Genomic DNA, 8,583 nt, shown 5'->3' on the forward strand with positions numbered 1-8,583 from the left:
TGTGTGTGTATATATATATATATATATATATATATATATATATATATATATATATATATATATATATATATATATATATATATATAATATACACAGAATTTTTTTTTTTTTTTGTCATAATGGGTTCTGAGCTTAAGCAGTGGTGTATTTGTGTATTTGATGGCCATGTACCCTCTCTGGTACCTCTGAGATGTGAAGGCTACACTACATGCAGATAACCACAGCAGCCAGTGTATTTATAGGCGAGCTGCAGAGCAGCACTGGCTCATGAGTGGGATCGATAAACAGGTCAGACAAGCCGGCACTCGCTGGGTGGATATATGAGTTCAGTGTTCAGACAGGAAGTTTGGCAGGTGAGATGAATATTCTCAAACAGTACAGAAGATTAAATGTCATGCAGGCAATTGCTACTACAGAAACAGCAACTGTTCACAAACTTTTTTTTCATTAGTAATATAATTACTGATTGATTCTGTACATTATTTTCAGCCAAATACTTTTTCAGTGCTTTATAAACAGCAAGGATTGTAAATCTGAATAATTCTTACCAGGGGAGGTCCGTGCAGAGCTTACTCAGTGGCCCACCTTGTTGTTCCTCTAGAGGTCGAGCTTAGAAGACTTGGACTGTTGCCTTCCCAAATGTCAAGATGAAGCAAAGCTGCTCAGGAAACGAGCACTTTGACCCAATCTTCAACGGGGAAAGTAACGCTGTGTGTTTGTTTGTTCTTTCTTTTAGTCTTTAATGACAAATTCCATCTTGCTGTTTTTGGGTGTGCAAAAATGTAAAGAAGAAAAAAAAAACTTACAACACAGAATACCTCAGAAGAGAAATCCATGTAACCTTGACAACCCTTAGATATTGTCAGATCCTGGCCATCAACACTCATCTCCTAGGCACTTTCATCTCCTGCTGTCTGTTGTTTCCCCTCCACCTGCTTTTTTTAAAATTTTGTCATGCCAAAAAAAAAAAAGAAGCCATGTCAGAAACCATCGGAACCACATGCCGGGTAGTTTCTAATGCTTTTTCTGCCACTTTGGTTTCAGATCCTTGTGTTCAGTCTTCAGACCTGTGAACATTCTCAACTTGTTTTCAAGACAGTTTGACACATTTTTATTTGAGAAGATTTTCACCAAGCCCCTGCAAAAGAGGGGGCTTTTTATTCTTGAAATGTGGGTTTGCTTGCTGTATGAAGGCCAATATGGGGAACACTTGAAGCTGCACATCTCTCCCCTTGTTCCTTTTGCATACCTCTTCATCTATTCTTTATCTTTGTTAAAAACTGAATGTAAAAAAAAAAACACAAACACTACAAACCTCTAATTTAACTATACATATTTAAGAATAAAAATAATACTCTATATGTGCACATAGATATACCTATACAAGCCCCTCATAGACACAAACACAAATGCATATGTATATATGAAATCTCTAATGTCATATACTTTTATCTTGAAAAGGAAGAGGATGAGCCTTTTCCATTGATGATTCAGGGAACCAATACAGTCCAGTGCAGAATGTCGGGTAAAATGACTCCCACGCTGTTGCTTTTGGTGTTTGTTTTCTTACTCAGTTTGTGCTTGTTAGAATCTCATGATGTAGCATAGGGAAGAGGGCCAGGTCGACATGAGAATTATTATTTTAATTTTTAACAGAAGTAGTAAAACTAGGTTCTTGTGTAGTTGTAGACTTTTTCAAGCCTGATTCTGTGAAATGGGAGTGGGGATGGGTGGGTGGGTTTTATTTCTGAAACACAGCTAACACTGTATTTATCAGAATGACTTAGAAACATGGCGGTCATATCGGCGGGTAAAGAAGGGCTGCCGACGGGGTGGGGGTGTCTTCAGGAGAGTTGTAAATAAAACTGCTTCACCCATCATCCCCCTCACCTGTCTTTTTCACAGGGGAGGGGGATCAATGTCTTGAAGGCACATAGAAGGAGGAGGAGTACCATGTTCGTGTTGTCATGTCTAGAAAATTTCTGACGGTTTTAATGAAGGACATGGAGGAGCAGGAGCTGCATCTCCTTCGTGTTTTGCCAGGATTGATAGGCGGTTTCGTGGAAGTTGACCCTCTTGATAATTTTGCATGCTGGTGTACATACCCCTGTATCAGTCCTTTTTGTTTGAGGAGGCTGGTTGTTGCAAAAGTGCTTTTTTTATTGGATGTCGTCAGCAGGACAGAATCTAATGTTTTGAATATAAGATATATTCCCTAAGAAAGTAAAAAAAAAATGCTTTCCCTGAGAAGGAAGAGCACCTAAGGTGTTTGTTTGTCACTGCAACAGCTTTCGTAGTGGTTTTTGGCTTTTTGCAGTCATTCTTTTTATTTTCTTGTGTAAAATAATAAAGTTTGTGTGAGTGAATGTGTGTGACTGTATAACAAATCGTGTGAAACGTTTGCTGTTTCTTCATTTCCTCAGCTGTTCTTCATTGGTATTTTTAGCCTAAGAACTGCTTTTAGGAACATACATGTACTCTTGCAGCTATGATGATGCAGGTTTGGCAAACTGCATATCTGAACATACCCTTGTTGTCTGTAGGAAAAGATGCGTCTGTCACAGCGCCTTACAGACCCAAATTACATCAACTAGACACCCTCAGGGATCCTTGACAACACTCTCACTCTTATTCAGGTATTTAATCTACACTGAGGCCTAGCAGTGATAAATGTTAACTATAATTTATTTCATTTAAATGAATTACAGCCAAAATCTTGAATAATCACAAGCAGTTTACCTTGCCCTCAGAGTTTTGATTCACCCCTCGATCTATCCTTTAGCTACCTAATTCTCTATTTTTCTATTCTCTACATCTCATCAGTAGCTGTCTTAAAAATGTCAACCCTCTTAGTTTAAAACCAAGAAGTCTGCAAGCGTTCTTTCACTGACTTGTGTCAAGTACCATGGCTTTTTCTTTGTGCAGAACATTTTTAACTTTTCAAGTGCACGCATGCAGCAATTTGTTTTCAAGTTGCATTTTTAAGCCTTTAGGTCGCTTCATGTGTTGGTGAGTCAAAGGCCCCATCCACACTGCTTTAGATATTTTTAAAAAGAGATTTCCAGCTGCGTTTGCATCTCCTGGCCACATACAAAAGGTGTTTTTAGAGAAAAAATGAATTTTTTAATAAGAGTTTTTAAAATGGAGGTTTATTGGAAAACCCCCATTTTTAGTGAAATTGTGTAGACAGGACATACGGACATTTAGAGAAGAAATGGTGTAGGAACTAGTTTTGCGCATGTCCACTAATAATTTGTGCCCTAGAAACCAAAACAACAATGAAGCTTTTTTAAAACGTTTTTTTTTCTACAGCTGTCCAACTTTATTTTTAATTTTGTCACCACTTGAACGTGTGCTTACATGGTAAATAACTGCAAAGAAACTGCAAACTGTATCAAATACAATAAAGAGCTACAGTTTTAGGGGAAAACCTTTCAACCTAGCTAAGAATACTTTTTCTCTGTTTTTAAATGTTGTTAATATGGACATTGTTGCCACCTACTGGATCAGCATATCTTTTTCAATATTTTGGATTATTTCAATTATGTGGACAAAGTTTGTGAGTATATGTACAATATAGACATAGACAAAATAGTTTAAAAAACTATCCGGGGAAGTGTGGACAGGGCACATTGAGCTGTTTTCAGTGGCTTTTTTCCCTCATTCATTTTAGGAAGGCCATTATGTCTGCACTGATTGGTCAACTCAGCTGCTGTGTGTTCATGTTTGTGTTGCAGCACAAAGCTTGACTCATGCATTAGATTTTGGGAAATCTCTTCTAAACCTTTCAGTTTGTTTTTCACTAAAACCTGGTGTCACAAATGCAGTTTCCTTTAGGCCCGGTCTCAGTGTCGGGACTGTATGATGAATCTAACGTAAATTTTGTACGTTTTTCAATCACATCAGTAACGTTTTGTGAGAAATGTATAAAGACTATTTAAAAGTTACACTATATATCATGTGATATGAGCAATTAAGATTATTTTCTACATTCCTAATGTTGATTTTGATAGTAAACTGATTATGATGAGATGGAGATAGTTCTGATTGCTCTGGAAACATCTTATGATATTTGTTTAGATGCAAGAAGTGTTGTCCAGGGCTTCGGACTCGTTCGACTACAACAACAAACCTCATCTTTTGTTCAATCTCAAAATATTGTCCTGCTGAGATTTCTAACGTTTCGTAATCTCACCTCGGTTCTTAACGGGTGGCTGGGCGCCCCACAGCGGGGCTCGCTGGGCTTCTTTTCCTTTTTTTTTCACTTATATTTTATTTCTGGGTTTGACGATATACCTCATTCCTTCAGTCCAGCTGGCCCCTGGGGACGCTGTGCCGATGCTCAGGACGCTTACGCCCTCTCTCACAGTTTGATCCTGGACTGTACCACACACACACACAAACACACACACACCTACACACAGGTTCTCCAAATATCCCAAGGACCTCATTTTTTCAATATCTACTGTTTACAGTTTGACAAAAAAATGTATAATTTAAAAAAATATTTTCTCATATTGTAGTTAAATTTATGTACAATATTTTTTGTTCTTATTTTGTACCTTGTGAGTTGGGCTTTTAATGTTCTAGACTGATATTATTGATGTCCATGTAAATGAGCACTTAACAAGGATCACAGTAATTGGCTTTAGTTTGATTGATTTGCTTTTTTTTTGGTTTCTTTTCTCTCTCTCTCTCTCTCTCTCTCTGTTTTGAATGCAAACTTGGATTTTTGATTTGAGCTAATGAATCATTCATGTCTGATTTTCAAGGTTTTTTGACAAAAAAAAATGAATGATCTTTTTTCTTTTTTTTTTACTTCATTTTGCATTAAACATCAGACAACGTTGATTAGATCTGTCTTTGTGCATGTGTAAAATACTTTACTTGTTATGTTATATTCAATTTGTTAAAAAAAGAAAAAGAAAAAAAAGAAAATTGCCATTTTTTTGCCACACATTTCAGCTGTAATGTTGTGTAAGGTAGTATTCACTGGATGCTAGAACTTTCTTTTCAAAACCACTATTCTTCTAATAAATTTTGTTGTGAAAATAAGATCTGTGTGAATTCATCTGTTTGTCACTGGTCAGAAGCAGCTTCTAAGTGTAAATATTAGTGGGGCAGAGTTTGATTGAGATCCCTGAATCTCTACCCTGACCTATATTTTATATAAATTCATAAGCTACATATTCACTGAGATGGGCATGCAATTTGTCCAAGGTGTACCTCACCTTTCACACAATATCCACTAGAGATCCCCCACGAGTCTGCATCGAAATGTAGGTAAAAGAAGATGAATGGATGGATACGCTAGATACATTAAAAAGCCTTATTAATACAGGTCTTGTAACTGAGCTAAGTAGTTCTATATAGGGTTGGGGAGTAAGTAGTTCGCCCTTCATATAAAGGTGATAATTACAAAATAAAAGTTGTAATTTGTGACTCTTAACAAGAAAAACGTTGAAGTTGTGTCTCGCACGCTTCACAAACTCTGGTCTAATAATCAGTTCAGACGGAGGTGAGAGATCTCTCTCCTAAAACTGAAGTTTTGTATTTTTTTTTCAAATTAATTTACTTTAACATAAAACGGATTAAAAAAGCTACACAGCTGTTTGTAAAAGACAGCTTTTATACACACTTAAGTCTTTTTCTCCAACTGAACAGCACACAGAGAAACACATACAGTGATTTTCAAAAGTATGCACCCCCCACCCACAGTACTCTTTTAGTTCAGGACCTGGAGTGAAGTGTCTTCAAATGGTGGACGTTCTTCTAGGTCTTCATAATTGCAGCAGCGAAGTAATGATCAAAGAAATGACTTTACAGACATAAGTTATTCTTGAACAGTGAGAGTTTATTCAAAATAACAGAGTCTATGCCGAATCGAGATGTCAGGTGACGAGAGTCCGTCGGAGCCAAAAGGGAAGACAGACACGAAGAAGGAGTACCAAAGGAGTTTATTTAGGAGCAGCCGATCGCCAGGAGGAAAGATGGCGGACGAAGGGAGGCTGTGGCCCAGCAACAGGTAGGCGCTTGAGTTGGACTCACTGGGCTAACGAGAGGCGGAGGTCGGGGTCAGGCTTGGTTCGGCAACGGGCTGGCACTAGCGTCTGGTCCGAATCGACAGGCGAGGGGTGGTGGTACGGGTCAGGCTTGGTTCGGCAACGGGCTGGCTCTAGCGTCTTGGTCCGAATCGACAGGCGAGGGACGGTGGTCCAGGTCAGGCTAGGTTCGGCAACGGCAGGTCATAAAACTAGATCTAAGGCAGAGGACGAGAGACAAGGTCAAAAACACAGGCAAGGTTCGGCAACAGGAAAAACTCATGGAACTTGGTACGGGCTTGAAAGCTGTAGCAGGAGCGGCAGACAATCTCGCACTGCGCAGGAGTGACGCCAAGGCATAAATAGGAGCCGGCGCAGGTGGAAGAAGTGACTGTTAATGAGAGATTGACGAATATGAGCAGGACCAGACAAGGCATGAGCATGGATCATGACAGTACCCCCTCCTTAACGGGCGGTTCTGGACGCCCTTCTAGGTTGATTCTGATGTAAACGATGGAACTCGCGAATCAAGGATTTATCCAAGATCAGGCGAGCGGGAACCCAAGAACGCTCCTCTGGGCCATAACCCAACCAATCCACCAGGTACTGGACCCCACTGCCCCTAAGACGAGACCGCAGCAAGCGGTTAACGGTGAACGCCGAAGCCCCAGCAATAACCCGGGCGGGTGAAGGGGGTCTGGGAGGCGGGCAAAGAAGATAAAACAGGTTTAATCCTCGAAACATGAAAAGAAGGATGTACTCTGAGAGCTCTGACCGCCACAGGGTTTAGGATCTTAGTGATGGAGAAAGGTCCCACAAAGCGAGGTGCTAACTTGCGACTCTCCACTCTGATGGGCAAATCCTTGGATGACAGCCACAACCTCTGGCCAACCAGGTATCTAGGTGCCAGGATCCAATGACGATTGGCATTCTGGGCATAAACTGCTGTGGCCTTGCATAGAGCGGCCTGGGCTCTTCTCCAGACTTTAGAGAACCTGTCAACAATGGTTAAGAGCACAGTGTTACCTCTGGAGGGAGGAAGACCGGAGACAAAATCCATGGAAACATGGGACCAAGGTCGGTGGGGAATGGGCAGTGGCCTGAGGAGCCCAGCAGGAGGCCGACGGGAAGGTTTGACTTGGGAGCAGGTAACGCATGCCTTCACAAACTCTTGGGTGTCCTTTCTCCACGAGGGCCACCGGAAACAAGCTTGAACCACCGCCAGTGTCTTCGAAATCCCTGGGTCACAGTAGAGCTTGGAGCAATGGCAGAACTGAGGAACCTCTGAAACCATATTATCGGGAACAAAAAGTACATTCTGGGGACACTGAACAGGAGGAGGCTGTCCCTGAAGACTCCTCCTGAGTCGAGCCTCTATTCGAGTCATGGCCAACCGGGTCTTGGTAGGGAGGATGAAGTCTTGCACCTCAGCCACAGGAAGGTGCCGGGACGGCTGAAACTGCCTTGACAGAGCATCAGGCTTGAGGTTCTTACTACCTGGATGATAGGCCAGAGAGAAGTCAAACCGACTAAAAAAAGAGCCCACCTGGCTTGGCGTGGATTTAGCCTCTTGGCAGTCTTCAAATATTCCAGGTTCTTATGATCAGTCCAGACCGTACACTGGTGCGCAGCGCCCTCCAGCCAGTGCTTCCACTCCTCCAAAGCCAATTTAATGGCCAACAGTTCTCGGTCTCCAACATCATGATTTCTTTCTGAAACAGACAGCTTGCGGGAAAAGAAGGCACATGGGTGAAGTTTGGCATCATCAGAGGAACGTTGTGACAACACTGCTCCAACCCCCGCCTCTGAAGCATCCACCTCCACCACAAACGGACTACAGGGGTTGGGGAAACACAAAATAGGAGTGGAAGTAAATAGTCTCTTAAGTTTATTGAATGCTTGTCTGGCCTTCTCAGTTCATAGAAAAGGGACCTTCACGGAGGTAAGTTCATGGAGGGGAGCGGCCACTGAGCTGTATCCCTTAAAGAAGCGGCGATAAAAGTTGGAGAACCCCAGAAAACGCTGGAGCTCCTTAACGTTGGATGGTTCAGGCCAGTCTAGAACAACCTTTACCTTGGGCGGGTCCATCTCAATCTGACCAGGGGTTATGATGAATCCTAGGAATGACACAGAACTCTGATGGAAAGCACACTTCTCTGGTTTGACAAAAAGCTTGTTATGAAGTAACCAGGATAGGACCTCCCGAACTTGGCTGACGTGAGTGCGCAAATCTCTGGAGAAGATTAAGATGTCATCCAGATAAACAAACACACATCTATTGAGCAAGTCCCTTAAAACGTCATTAACCAGGGCCTGGAAAACAGCTGGGGCATTAGTGAGGCCAAACGGCATCACTAAGTATTCGTAATGTCCAGAAGGGGTGTTAAAAGCAGTCTTCCACTCATCCCCCTTTCTGATGCGGACCAAATGATAAGCATTTCTTAGGTCCAGCTTGGTAAAAACTGTGCAGTCCTGGAGGAGCTCGAAGGCTGAGGTCATGAGGGGAAGAGGGTACCTATTCTTAATAGTAATCTCATTAAGC

At 41.6% G+C, this 8,583-nt stretch overlaps 1 long non-coding RNA gene across 1 annotated transcript in view; it reads right to left on the minus strand.

Annotated features, from left to right (window-relative positions):
* Window positions 1-5,888: 5,888 nt before the first annotated feature.
* The window catches only part of LOC119616884, a 6,257-nt gene continuing 3,562 nt past the window's right edge, over window positions 5,889-8,583 (minus strand). The window contains exon 3 of the long non-coding RNA XR_005232943.1: window positions 5,889-6,259. This is a non-coding gene — a long non-coding RNA (uncharacterized LOC119616884). The remainder of the gene's footprint in view (window positions 6,260-8,583) is intronic.

This window comes from Kryptolebias marmoratus, linkage group LG3 (assembly GCF_001649575.2).
Source record: "Kryptolebias marmoratus isolate JLee-2015 linkage group LG3, ASM164957v2, whole genome shotgun sequence".
In the NCBI taxonomy this organism is placed as follows: Eukaryota; Metazoa; Chordata; class Actinopteri; order Cyprinodontiformes; family Rivulidae; genus Kryptolebias; species Kryptolebias marmoratus.